Genomic DNA, 15,203 nt, shown 5'->3' on the forward strand with positions numbered 1-15,203 from the left:
CTGAAATTAATTCCCCAAATAAAAATCTGTATAGCTGCTATGGAATTTATTGGTCTACTGATTTTTTCCCCACCAGCAATATGCATAATGTACAAAAATTCTATATTTGAAACTACTGGAAGATTGGCTAGAATGGCAAAAAGACGACAAGGGAGAACTGAGTTCAATCTTGTTTCTGCCAAGAAACAAAATCGTAAAGATATGGAACTACATAAAAATTTAATAGTTCTTTATAAGAAGTTTAAAAAGGAACAGTCATGCGCCACATAACGACATTTTAGTCAATGACAGACCGTATATATACGATGGTGGTCCCATAAGATTAGCATCTTATGGCCTAAGTGTGTAGTAGGCTATACCATCTAGGTTTGTGTAAGTACACTCTACAATGTTCGCACAACGACAAAATAGCCTAATAACACATTTCTAAGAACATATCCCCATGGTTAAACAACACATGACTATATAAGCAAAATTAAAAGACAAAGCTGGGAATATCTGCAATATGTAACAGGCAAAGAGTTAAAAGCTACAATATACAAAAAGCTCTTGAAAATCAGTAATAAAAAAAATAAAGATTCCCAAAAATGGAAAAAGGACTTAAACAGGCATTAAAGAAATAAGAAAAAAGCAATCCATTAATTTTTGTCAAAAGGTTAAACAGAAGCAATGATTTACAATACCTTCTGGTAACAAGGTTATGGGCAAACGTAATTTATACCCTGCACTAAAAGATGGTGTATAAATTAATATTATCTTTCAATTAGGCAGTTTGGCAATAAGTATAAAAATCTAAATTATACATACCCTTTGATACAATAATCCCACTTCTAGAAATATACTTACAGTAATAACATCAGTGCACAAGGATTTATGAAAAATAAAATTAAAAAATAGAACACAAAACTGATTAAAATTAGGAGTTGCACAATTAAAACTTAAAAATTAAGAAAATATATGAATAATAACAGAAAAAGAAATATTGTTTAAGAAAGGTGGGACTAGAAGTTACTCTTCAAAATTTCACTTGATTTATACTTTAAATTTTTTTTTTAATTGATATATTAAAAAATATATATTAAAAAAAAACTCTGGTGGTCTAGCAGCTAAGATCTGGTGCTCTCACTGCCATGGCCTGGGTTCATTTCCCAGTCAGGGAACCATACCATCCATCTGTTGGTTGTCATACCATGGCAGCTATGTGTTGCCATGATGCTGAAAGCTATGCCACTGGTATTTCAAACGCCAGGTTTCAAATGCCAGCAGGATCATCCTTGGTGGATAGGTTTCAGTGGAGCTTTCAGACTAAGACAGACTAGGAAGAAGGACCTGGCCACCCACTTCCGAAAAACTTGGCCATGAAAACCCTATGAATCGCAGCGGAGCATTGTCTGATATGGTGCTGGAAGATGAGAGGATGACACAAAAAGACCGGGCAGGGTTCTGCTCTGCTGTCCACAGGGTCACTAGGAGACAGAATCGACTCAAAGGCACTAACAACAATCATGATTCTTGGGAGGTTAAAAGTACAGACAGGAATTAAGTCATTCAACAATTTTTGTAGTTTTATTTTTGTTTGTTTTTTAGGTCTGTGTAGTGGATTAAACATAGTCACAAGTTTTCTGTCACTTTCTCCATCAGGAGGTGGAGTTTAATTCTCCTCCCATTGAATCTGGGCTGACTGTTTAACCAATAGAATACAGCAGAAGTAATGCTCATCAGTTCCAAGCACAGCCTTTAAGAGGACTTACTGCTTCCTCTTTCTGCCTCTTAGAATGCCTGTTCTTGGGACACTCCCTCTCAGAACCCACCAGTCATACCCAGGCCACATGGAGAGGCCTCATGTAGGTGCTCTGATCAACAGCCCTAGTTGAGCTCCCAGACAGCAGCCTGTATCACCTGCCAGCCATGTGAGTGAGCCATTTTGGAAGCAGAAACTCTAACCTCTGATGAGCTGATACCAAATGAAACAGAGATAAATTACCCCTACCACGTGCTATACAAATTATAAAGTCATGAGTAAATAAATATTACTGTTGTCTTAAGCTACTAAGTTTTGGAGTGGTTTATCACACAGCAGTTAATATTTGGAATAGTCTCTTATTTACTCCTGCTATATTTTCAGCACCTGGAACAGTACTTGGTACAGCACATCTATTTTTAACGGGCACAAAACCAGAAGTATGAGTAAAGATGATGCACATGGCCTTGGTGCTAACAGAGCAGTCAAAAGTAGGACACAGACTATTAGGTAAAAAGACTATTATAATACATAATAAATGTTATGGAGTAGTACAGGGTATCTGGCCAAACAAGAAGGGTACAACACAGACTTAGTAGTGTAAAAAAGCTTCCTGGAGCAGTGGCACTTAAGCTGAGAACTCACAAGACTCAGTAAGATCAAGAGATAGAAAGAATATTCCAGGCTAGAGGCAAGCAAAATCATAAACAGTTCCAAAAACTCAAAAATTTCAGTACTTTATAACGAAATCACAGAGTATAGGGGAGGCAGAAGAAGGAGACACAAGACTGAGAAATAGGTGACAGAAGAGTAGTGAAGGGTTTTAAGCTACAGAGTAAGAGAATCAGGTGAGAGCTTAAAAAGATCACCTGGCTACAGGGACACCAGTCAGAAAACCTTACAGAAACAGTCGAGAGATGGTGATCAAGAGATGGTAAATCTGGTAGATCAAGAGATAATAAACTAGAGTAGAAGTAGAGGGGATAAAGAGACAACAGATTCAAGAGGTAGAATCCCCAGAGCTTGATGCCTTCATGTGAGGATTTGGGAGAAGCGAGTAAAATGTGTCTGTCAGGTTTCTGGCTTGAACAACTAGAGAGATGGGTGGTGCGATCCACTGAGATAATAAACTTGGGAAGAGGAATAGGTTTTGAAGAGAAGATGGTAAGTTCAGTTGCAGAGATACTGAATTTGAGTTTTCTGTGGGCCATCCAAAAGTGGAGTTATACAGTAGGCAATCAGACACACATGTCTAAAGCTCAGGAGGAAATCCGGGCTGGAGATCTAAGATAACAGACTCTTCATAAGTTGTTTCTCTTTGTAACACTAATCTCTCACTATCTCCTCTGTAGTCCTCAACCATTCAGTTACTACTCCACAATTCTCTGACAATTTGTCTTTACAAAGCTCTCTCTCTCTCATTGTGTTAATACTTCCAAAGCAGTGGTTTTATGTTAGAAGGAAATCCAAGTTTAATCAATGTTTTGCAATACCCTTTGCAAGACAGGATGCATGATGGCCACTGGTCAGGTGTTTTGCAGGTAGTTTTAGTGACAAGAAAGAAAGAAATTAGGGGGACTGATCAGGACTACTTCCCAGACTGAGGGAAAGCATCTGTAATCCTGATCAAAGGAGAAAGGAGGTAGGGGAGCTATTCTCTGAAGAAAGAACACAAGGCGTATCTGGAGAATAAATAGGAAGCCAGAAAATTATTCAAACGGCAGAGTCAGACAAGTCCAGCAGGATAATAAGAAAGTAGAAAGCAGGGAAGAGAAAGAAGAGCTGACCTACCAGGCACCTCCCTGTCCCTACCTCTCCCATTCTGTCCTGGCTTCACTGCCTCCCGGTTGATTTATCACTTCCCAATGGCTTCCATTGCACTCACTTCTGTAATTTTGACAATTACAGAATTTGGCTTGGAGAACTTAAGCAGACCATAGCAAGACCATTGCAGGACCGTAGCTTGAAAAGAAAACTCAGCATAAGGAGTAGACAATTACACTTCCTGACCAGAAAAAGAAAAAAAGAAAATCATGATACTTGATATTGCAAATAAGCAAACAATGTTGCACTGTCTGATCTCTGCAGTCTGTCAGTCTTCTCTTTTAATCTCTGCCAAACCACACAGAAAAAATCTTCAAACTCTAAGGACATAAAAATGCAAAACCTCAGAGTAATTGCTTGGGAGATGGAGCTAGACACACAATTATAAAGGAAATTGCAGGCACTTTAGGTACCAGAGAGCTGTGTATATTACTAGGAGTCTTTTGACAGAAAAGAATCACAAAACTTCTGAGCTAGAAGGATCCTTAGAGATTGTCTTAGTCAGTTCTAGCTGCTATAACAAAGTACTCGACCATAGGCAGCTTTTAAACAACAGAAATTTCTTTCTCACAGTTCTGGGGGATAACATCTGAGATCAGGGTGCCAGCATGGTTGAGTTCTCATTAAAGGTTCTTCTTCACATTGCAGACTGCCGACTTCTCGTCATATCCTCACATGCCACAGGGAGGAAGCATGCTCTCTTATGACTCTTACAAGGGCACTAATCCCATTCACAGGGGCTCCACCTCATGACCTCATCTAATTCTAATTATTCCAAAAAAGTCTCACTTCCTAAGACCATCACATGGGGGGGGGGGTCAACACATGAATTTTGGGGGACTACACTCTGGCCATAACAGAGACTATCCGGTAGAGTGGTTTTCCAGATATTTTAAAATACTTTGCGAGATGAGTTTAGATCAATTCACAGTGACACCATATCAAAACACCATATTTCAAGTCAATGAAACTAAGAAAATCATTCCAGCACAGCTTCCACTGAGTGAAAATTAATCATGAAAATACCACTATGTAAAAATGGCTGGCTTCAGATGGTATGCTCATCTACCTGGAAAATGTTAAGACAATCAACTGAAAAGCTGTTATAATAGATTCAGAAAGTGACTGGTTACAAAATAAATACACACACAAAAAATCAATAGCTCTTCTATTTACCAGCAATAGTCACGTAGAAAAATTACACACATACACACACACGCACACATACACACACACATATATAAAGAGAAAAATCCCATTCACAATAATAAAAAATAAAATACAGTGGGACTGAACAGAAGATCAAATGATAAAACTTCTGATAATTTCTGATAAAACTTTTGATAACTTCTTGATAACCACAGAGATAACTTCTTGATAACCACAGAGAAAGAATAAATCATCCATTAAATAGTACTGAGAAACCTGGCTAATGAAAAGCTTAAAAATTTTTTTAACCCTCTACTAACTCTATACAACTAAACACGTTCTGGAATAACTGCAAACCCAAAATTTAAACTTTAAAATAAGAAAATACTTGAAAAATATCAATTAATAGCAATATAAACATAAGGTGGAAAAAGCCTAGGAGACACATAAAGGAAGAGCAAAATTTAACTACATAAAATGTTAAAACCTATAAGAAGGCAGGAGAAAGAGAGGAGGTATAAAGTCAATTATATGCAAATAAAGCTGTTGAAATAAAGATAAGATGATAATACCCAATAACGCCAAGTACGGGGCCTCTCAAACAGCTTTGCAATAAAGGATAAAGTGGTACAACCTTTCTGGTGGGCAATTTGGCCAGGTGTATCAAACACGGGCATATCTTTTGACTTAATTATTCCACTCACAACAATGAGTTGTTAAACATGTTAAAAACAGGCATATCTTTTCACCTAATAGTTCCACTCACAATTTTTCCTAAATAAAGAACAACGCATAGGCACAAAGGGATAGCAGCTACCATAATATTCAGTCTTGCACTGTTTGTCATAAAGATTGGAAGGAAACCAGATGCCCAAGGATGGAGGACTACTTATAGCACATTCATACAACAAAATAGTATGGAACTGCTAAAAATTATGTGGGAGAGTAAAAACACTAGTGATATAAAATATTAAATGAAAAACAAATGCAGGCAAAAAAAATAGCATGAATCCACTTTTACTTAAAAAATAGGTATATCTACACAAATACATGTTTATTATTGTATATCCACAACACACATACATATATAAACATACAACACAAGATAAAGAAATTAAAATTAACCCCTCAACTGGTTAAGAGAAATGAACGTTGGAGAAGGGAGGGAATTTATCCCAAGCCTCCCTACACCACACACATCTACCTACCAAAATGAGCATTCTTACCTCAAGAATCTTGGACTTTGTGAAGAAAAAGAAGCCGAGTTAAATGTAAGCAGTAGACAAAGACAGACATAGTGGTACCACCTGCCCATCTCCTATCAACTCCCCCTTCCCCGCCAAGCCCCACCAGGGATCCAGGGCAATCAATCCACTATCTCACCCCAGGATGGCAAGAGGCGTTATGTTAATAATTCCTCTTGGACTCCTGCAAGGCAGCTACTGAGACACCTCCAAAGGTACCTGCTCTGGGCAACTCTTAAAGGGACTGACTCGGATCCCCACTGCTTATGGACAAACAGAATGCCCGCCTCTGCAGCCAGGCCTGTAACTTGGGCTCAGTCTTCTTGCAGTGCTGTATCACCCCAATTCCATCAGAAGGTGAGTGCATCTCCCCAAGGTGGTTATATCAGAAATGGGGACTTACTTTTCACTGATCTAATTATTCTGAAGATCCACTATTTAGAAGTGGAGACCTAATTACTTTTGGTTCAACCTTTTTATCTTACTTAGGGATACAAAGTTTAGTAACACTAAGAGATAAAACATTCCTGCTAACCAACATTGATTACCTAGCTTTCTAAACTACGACTTCCAGTACTAATCTGACTTTTTTTTCCAGCCTCTTTCAAGGCAAAATAACCCTGAAGAGAACTTTAAGAAATTTTCAACAGTGCAGATAATTATTTTTGATCACTTATTTTTAAAAATTTCCACAATAGGCACTACTTTTTGTAATAGAAAAAAAAAAAAACCTTTTTCTAATGGCAGGCTGAACTATCACTGTAATTATTAGACCTAAGATATGTACCCACAGCAGCATTTTCTTTAGACAGACATACGACAACTAGTCTGTCATAAATTATCAGATAAAACTATATCCAATCAATTTTAAAAAGTAACTCATCCTTCTAAATGTAGACTTCATGACCCATAACAAGGTAAAGCTAAGCATTCTTGTCAACACAAATTAATGAAAATTTGCAGTCATCTATAATGCCTATTTCAAATCTCTTAAGTCTATTTTGTTTCAAAAAAGTAATCCAATAACCACCTTTTCTAGGCAACTGAGTTAAGAAAAATAATAAATCTGCAATTACTAAATAATTTCACAGAGTCAGCCACAGATAGCACATGTGGCCCAGAACAATGACTGAATGATATTATCTTCGGACATTTTTCATCCAAACTAGTGGACATTTAATGAGCACCAACTACATGCCAGGCCCTATACTAGGTGCTAACGATACAAAATGCTAACACACAGATCCCATACTCCAGTTCTCTATCTACTCTAGGAGGCAGGCACTATGATGATGATTATTATAAAATAATATATATACACAGACCCCAATCTTTTATCTCCAATTCCAAAAATCCAAAAAGCTCTAAAAACTAAAAGTTGTTTTCTAAGCTGTCAACAAAACATGACCTAACTAATGTGAGCCTTTTTATAGTCTTTTTTATTCTACTTAGTGTGACTTCGTATAATTTTGCTGGGAAAATTAATGTGTATGATTATGGGGTGATTGCTCCTATCCACAGGAGGTTTCATGATATACAGCATATGCACCATACTAATTTTCTAAACTCCAAAAACTTTTTACTTCTGAAACACATATGCCACCATGGGTTTCAGATAGGGGCTGCAGACCAGGTCTGTAGGATGCAAAGAAAGATGGATTATTTCAAGGAACAAAGGAGTCAGCTGAGGAAGGTAAAAGTTATAGTCAGAGAAGTCTTCAAAAAAACACTATCTTGTTCTAGGCTTCACAACACCACACTCAAAAATTTTAAAGCAACCTTTTCACACCACCATCAAAGATATCTTTTATTATTTCTGTAGCCTTACTTCCTTGTTTCGAAAGATTTGAGCTGTCAAACCATATTTATTCATATTTAATTCTCCAAAGAAATAAGAACATTATTATACCAATTCTGTATTTTCATCCTAAAAGCACAAACTTTCTGTTTTCTTGGCCCTTACAGCCTTAAACCAAATAAATGTACAATTTCCATTAAGTTCACTCAAATATAGTCAGTCTTGATTATGTGGATACAATCAACCACAACGCAGATTATCCATAGTAGAACATAATATCTAACACTTACATGATAGCATTAACTATGTGCCACACTATCTAAGCATTACATATACATATATATGTATATGTTAATACATTATGTTAATATGGACACATTCAGTCCATGACAGAGATCATTTGCTAGAGTGGCTTTCCAAATATTTTTCAATCCTTTTGAGAACTGAGTAGATCAATTCACAGTGATACCATATCAAAACATCTTATTTCAAGTCAGTGAAATTAAGAAAATCATTCCAGCACAGTTTCCATAAGTGAAAATTAATCTTGAAAAAACCCTTACACAAAAATGGCTGGCTTCAGGGGCTGACCCAGTGGCACAGCGGTTAAGGTCGCACGCTCCTCTCTGGCAGCCCAGGGTTCACAGGTTCAGATCCTGGACACGGACCTGCGCACCACTTACCGAGCCATGCTGTGGCAGGCGTCCCTGGTATAAAATAGAGGCAGATGGGCACAGATATTAGCTCAGAGCCAATCTTCCTAAGCAAAAAGAGGCCTGGCAACAGATGTTAGCTCAGGGCTAATCTTCCTCACCAAAAAAAAAAAAAAAAAAAAGGCTGGCTTCAGATGGTAGGCTTATCTACCTGGAAAATGTAAGAGAATCAACTGTATACGCTATACACATATATGTATATGGTACATATATATACACATACACACATATCCATACACATATACTCATTTAATCCTTAAAACAACTTTGTGAGGTAGTTACTACTATTATTCTCATTTTAAAGATGAGAAAAGGGAGGCACTATGAGGTGAAGTAACTGGACAGCACATCACAATAACGGAGTACGAGCTTTGAGAAAACACTTAAAACCAGGATTTGTTGTTATACTGACTTCCTTCCCAAACTCACTATTATCCCAGTTAATAGGGAAGTAATGCTACTGGAATCAGCCCACAGGTCCTTCCCCATCTGTCCCCCCTCCCACAACTGCCCCCCGTCACAACCTCTCATTTCTCAAGTTCTAGTCCACACTCTGTACATTACTGCCATTCTAATGATCTGTCCATGTTAAGAAAAATGTCTTAGACCAGGTGTACAAGCACCATTTCCTGGACTGGTGCTGACAGGGGACAAAGCTTTCAGTGGTCTGAGACTGAAAGGGGGTGGGGGACGATATATTAATTATTTTATGGAACACAAATTACTCAACTAAAAATGTTATCCTTTATACTGAGGTTGTCCTTCTTACTTTTTCAATGATAAATATGATAACAATGACCAACGCTTAGGTTTTTTATTGTCCTTACTGGCCAAATAAAAAGTCAGTAACCCTGTCAATCCCCCTAAAAACCCTAAATGTTAGGATAAATATAGATTAAATCTACCATGTATGCACGGATGGGTGGAGCGCAGGCATAGACAGGAAATGAAGAACTGAAACTTGCAGGGTCAAATGAAAGCAGCTACCACTTTTACATTTAACAGTGACATACAAACTTAGAGACTGGTCCAGCAAACAAAATAAAGTTTTGCAAATTTCAATATCTTATTCAGAAAAGATTACAAGTATTGAGGCAGTTCTTCATTTTAAAGAGGGATAAAATGGGGGAAATAAAAAAAGGATAAATTTGTATTTTAAAAGGAAAATACAGCTCATAATTCTCAACAACACTAGGAAAAGAAGATTTAAAAGAGTATCATTAATTTATTTTCTTCTAAAAAGGCAGCATAGAGAAGATTGCTAAAAGCACGGACTCGAGATAGTCAGCGGGCCAGAATTCCAGCTCTGCGTTAGCTGTGTAAACCTGAGCAGGTGACTTTTACCCTCTCTCTGCTTCAGTTTCCTTAATGGCTGTTGTGAGGATTAAAAGATACAAAAAGTGCTTAGAACAGTGCCCGGCACTTAGTAAGTGCTTCAAAAGTACTGTCCTAAATATTCTTTAATAACAGAAGAAACAATGGTAGAGTAAGGACTAGAATGAAGACTATAAAAATGATGGTACTAAAAGTACATGACGTTATACTTCCATAAAGTTTTTAACAAGTACAACCATTTTTTATGTACATAAAGTATATGAAGTTACATGTGACACTTTTAAACTTTTCAATTTACATTAAAAATGTAAAATTACATTAGGAAAAAATGCAAACCCAGTTAGGATATCCTCAACAGGTGGAGAACCTTAATGCTTACATTTGAGCTTGCATTTGAGAGGAAAGTACACACACTCAATACTTCACCAACAGAAGAAACTTGCATCTCAGCAGTGCATTCAGAGACATAAAACTCACAGCCTATACTTAATAAAACCTAACTACCCATAGCTGAGCAAGTCGAAGTACACCAAGCTTCCATGGAAAATTCACAGGCCAGGTAATGCAGGCACCCCACAGCATGACACCTAGTACCTGAACTCTTCCTGGCTGGGGCAGCTCCTCAAGTTCAGCCCGCCCCTCCCCTAGGATGCTGACTTGGCTTGCTCACTCTTCCTAAGGGATCTCCCTAAGGCAAGCCTTCTCAGTTCATCTTGCCATTTGCCCCTTCTCTCAAGCCACCTCTACACCCAGGGTAAATTATTAAAAGGCACTTGTTCTTTGATACATCATTTTACGTCTTAGCACACAAGTTATCTACATCCTTGCTCCTCAAGGATGGTTCCTTGTCCAGCAGCACTTAGGAGCTTATAAGAAACGCAGAGTAACAAGCTGCATTACAGATCTACTGAATCAGAATTTGCACTTTGAAACAAGAGCCCTAAAGGATTCCCATGCAGATTCAAGTTTGAGAAGCACTGCTCTATATGACTCTACTGCAGATAGATGTAAAAATTCTAATTTAGAGATATGGTACGAAAATTACCAAGCTGTGGAATCAGAAAAGCTCATTAAGAAAAATAACCAACATAACTGAATTTCCTTTTTACCACTGACAGCAACAAGTGCTCAAAGGTTTCATTTCAACAATGCCTACATTGAATGCTTCCTGCTTTATGTCAGTATTTTGTGCAAAAGCACAACACTAATAATACATAGTTTTAGTGGGACTGTATTTTGTTGTACAGAGTACCGAAAAAATGACCAGGTCTAGATATCTCAGCGCAATCTGGCCCAAAGGTGTGCAACCTGCACGCTAAAATTTTGAGACTTAGTCCACATCGGAGCTGACAAATGAAACTCTTTCCAAAGAGCCATTATTCAGAAAAAATCTAAAGGATGTAAATTTTAAACATAAATCATATTTCTGGAACTAAAACTATTTAATAGCTAGAACTGAACAAACTCTAGGTCACTCGTAGAACCGAAAATTGTTTTGGAGATTTGTGTTCCTTTTTCCAGAAGTAAGGGGAACAAAATCAACGTTCACCCTCTGCAAAGTTCTTCTTATGTCCTGAAAGTCCTCAGTTTGCACGTTCTTACAGGTGAAAAAACTTTAAGTCGTACTAAAACAAGGTCACGTTTCTTTCCTCATAGGTGAAAGGGTCTCACTCTTCTACAGGCTGCATTTTAAAACACTTGGGGAGTCCGGGCCCGTTTGGCTTCCGGTGTGCGAAGGAAGCGTGCTGCCCAGGACTGAAATGAGCAGGGAAATTTACCAAGTAGGAAGTTGAGCCCGAGTCCAGCCACCAGGCTCTGCCCTCTTGCAGCAGCTGGCCTTGCAGCCCAGGCCCCCACCATCCAAGGGAGGGAAGGCAGGCAGGCAGGCTGGGGGAAGCAGCCTCCTCCCCCGCCCGCCCTGGAGCTGGGGGAGCCTCCCCTCCCGCCACCCAACCCCCACGCCGATCCGGGAGGCGCACCAACGGGGGGCGGTGCGACTACCCGTCCCCGGCGGCAGCATCCTCAGGCCTTCCCGGGAGGCGGCGGCAGCTGCAGGAGCGGCGCGAGGGGAGGCGGGACTCGTTCTGAGAGGCTGAGGGGGAGGCCGGGGCGGGAGCGACTGCATGTGCGGGCTGCACTGGAGGAAGGCGGAGGCGCTCAGGGGCTCGGGCTGTTCTACGAGTATCATCATCATCATTTTACCTGTGGCGCAGAAGGGCTCCCCAGCTCCTACTCCCTGATTCCTCCTCCTCCTCCCCTCCTCTTTCTCTCTCTCTCCCTCAGTCTCTGCCGAGCGCTCGTGGAACCGGCCGGGCCCGACCCGACCTGAACGAGAACAGGATGGGAGGGGGCGGCGGCGGCGATCAGCGACCACGTGACCACGCTCGCGCCGTAACGGCGGCAGCCTCCTGCCGCGCGCCCTCCCCGCGCTCCACCTCTAATAACCCCGCGGCTCGCGCGCCCGGGACGCTCGTGCGCAGGCGCCCGCCGGGGCCTGGAGACTGCGCGGGCGCGCCACGCGCTCGCTCTCGAAACCTGGGTTGTGGGGCCGCGCGAGGCGCGAGGTGGGGACTGAACCGTGGGCTGAGCCTTGTGCTGAGCAGGCCGGCTGCCAGGGCGCATGCGCAGGAGGGCTTTTTTTTTTTTTAAACCACCTTTTCTTCTCTCTTCCTCTTGCGTCCTCCACCCCCCCGACCAGCACACAACTGGAGGCTGGGAACGTGTCGCTGGAACTTAGGCACTCACACTTAGCACCACTTTCCCAGAGTGGGACTGAGGAAAGGGAGATGCCAGCCCCTGGGACCCTCCTGAGAGGCTGGCCCTCCTGCCCAAGAATTTACTTTTCCTTGTTGCGTGTAAATGGCCTTCCGTTCGACATTTTTCTATAGCTGAGTAGACTCCTATTCATGCTTCAAGACCCAGCTCATGTGTCACTTCCTCTGTGAAACGTACCCCACTCCGCTTTGAAGGAGTCAGCATTTTGTGCAGACCTACTTTAGAATAACTCATAGAAAAATACTTTATAAGTGTTTTTTTACAAACCCACAATACGAGGCCCAGAGTTTATCTTTTCCTCATAACCTAGGATGGTATGTGTCTTTAACATAGTGGTATCTCTGTCAAGGTCTGATGACTGACTATCAGAACGCAGGCAATGTCTAAACCCTGTGCCTTATTGGCCTCCCCCTTTGCTTAACTATGATTTGATTCCTTTTAACCCAAGCACGTGGAATGTCAGCGTGTGTTTCCTCAATATGAAAGCCTTTGAATGGTAATGCGAATTAGAGTGGTAAATGCTTCACCTAATAAAAAAGATTTATGGTCTTTTATTAGGCTATCTTCACAAAGAACTCCAAAGGAAATTGATACTGCTGAGTTCAGAAAAAAGAAACCAAGGCAGAGAAAGGTCGAATTTCCAAAGGTTAGCTAGCTTCAGAGGAGGGTCCCTGTGTGGGAGACCTTTGTTCACAGAGAGGCAAACCCTCCCCTTCATACAGGGATTCCCTCTCCTTCTATTGGCCCTTTTGTTGCAGAAGCTGGACAGGTTAAGTTAGTGCCTCTGGCCAGATTTAATCAGGGCAAATAATTAAAATGTAAAAACTTAGTAACTGGCAGTTCTGGCTAGACCAGTCATTGTTACTGTTAAACTAGGGAATACTGAGATGGTGTTCAAGAAATAGAACTAGCAACAAAATCCCAGAAAATGTTGGGATAAATGTTGATCGAGAAACAGTATTAACAAGGGCTTCTGAGAAACTAGGAAACTCACAACCTCAATACTCCAATCTCACATGTCTGCAATGTTGATGGACTCTTTTCCACAGTTACCGATGTATACACCCAAGGGGTGATCCCACCCAATAGTTTCAGCTACCATTCAGATAAGCTGGTAGCATTCCATTCTAAATATCCAGGCCAAGGTTCAGACTCTGTGGGAGACTGTTCTTTTGGTGGCTCACAATAAGCCATGCCTCCCCAGTTTTCATGCTCTTGTGTAATCCTCTCCCTTTGAATCTGGGCTGGACCTGTCACCTGCTTTAAACAATAGAATGTGGCCAAAATGGCTGTGCTACCCAGGCCTAGGCCTTAAGAAGGCTTTGTAGCGACAACACTGAAATTTACGAGACCCGGTACTCATGGAAGACAGAGATGATTGAGAAATCCCTCCACTCATTTGTGTTCTGGGACATGGCTTACAACAAAGACCCACCCTTCCCCCTCTAACTTAGATGAGACTCACTGTCCACTCTTCCTCATAAGACCAGAGATGACTCCTTGTTTACCTGTGACAAGGCCAAACACAGACCTCTCCCTCTTTGCCTAAACCTATTGACGAGGTCAGACACAAAGCCTTCAACTTCCTGTTCTTTGTCTCATGAATGATTAGCCGAGATTAGAACTGTTTGTCCCATGAAATTAGCTAGACACAGAGACAAACATTTCCTGGCTGACTGAGACTTCTTCTGATTACAAAACAATCCCAACTATAATCTGTATAAACAACTACAAAACTTGTTTGGTTTTATCTCTGATAGCAGCTTCCATTTTTGCCCTTTGGGGGAAGCACCATATAAGAAATCCAGCTACTCTAAGACTACCATGCTGTGAGACATCTAACCTAGTCACCTGGAGAGGCCAAATGGGGGAAAACTGAGGCCCCTGGCTAACAGCCCCAGCTGTGCTCCCACTGGACACAGCGCCAACCTGCCACACATGTGAGTGAGGCCATCTTGGAAGTGAATTCTCCAGCCCCAGTCAAGTCCCCCCAGGTGATGCCACACAGAGTAGAGATGAGCTGTTGTCTACCACGCCCAAATTGCAGAACTGTGGGCAAATAAGATTGTTCTGTTAAACTGCTGAGTTTTGTGGTAGGTAGTTAGCAGTAAGTAACTAGCATAGACCTATTTATCCAGCTATCTGCTAGAGATGTGTCCCAATGGTCCCAGAGACACCTCAAACTCAACCTGCTCAAGTTAAGTTTTTCAAATTCCCTCCAAACCTGCCCCTTCTCCTGCACCCTCTACCTCCACTGGTGGTGCATCATCCCCCCAGGGCCCCAAGCGGATAACCTGGGAGTTTTCCTTGACTCTGCCTTATCCTGCAACATTTAGTCACCAAGTAGTGGATTTTCTTCTCCAGCCCCACCAACATCTTCTCACCTCAGATCCTCATCATCTCTCTCTGGAACTACTGAGGATTAGTCAGTTTCTTCCACGTTGCAAGGAAGAGTCACACATGTACCCATATTACCTTAGAGGCTTATTGTCAGGCAGGAAGTGAACAGACGTGGGAAACCAGCCCAGTCATCTCCCATCACCTGTATCCTGGTGGTTTCAAGGCTGGGAAGCCCAGCTAGCCCTCGTGGAGAGCCACAGCAATGGTCCCATCCTTTAGGCCAC

The 15,203-nt window shown here is 41.1% G+C and overlaps 1 protein-coding gene across 3 annotated transcripts in view; it reads right to left on the reverse strand.

Annotated features, from left to right (window-relative positions):
• The window catches only part of TBC1D5 (TBC1 domain family member 5), a 537,118-nt gene extending 524,952 nt beyond the window's left edge, over positions 1-12,166 (reverse strand). For 2 of the 3 annotated variants that reach the window (XM_087430599.1, XM_087430597.1), the window contains exon 1: positions 12,007-12,166. The gene's annotated coding sequence lies outside the window, so the exon portion shown is untranslated. Of the gene's footprint in view, positions 1-8,319; positions 8,365-12,006 lie in introns of those variants that run through there. The other variant, XM_087430598.1, reaches the window with a different exon arrangement.
• Between the last annotated feature and the right edge of the window lie 3,037 nt (positions 12,167-15,203).

Source organism: Ceratotherium simum, chromosome 5 (assembly GCF_057802395.1).
Source record: "Ceratotherium simum simum isolate JZ-2026a chromosome 5, ASM5780239v1, whole genome shotgun sequence".
NCBI lineage: Eukaryota > Metazoa > Chordata > Mammalia > Perissodactyla > Rhinocerotidae > Ceratotherium > Ceratotherium simum.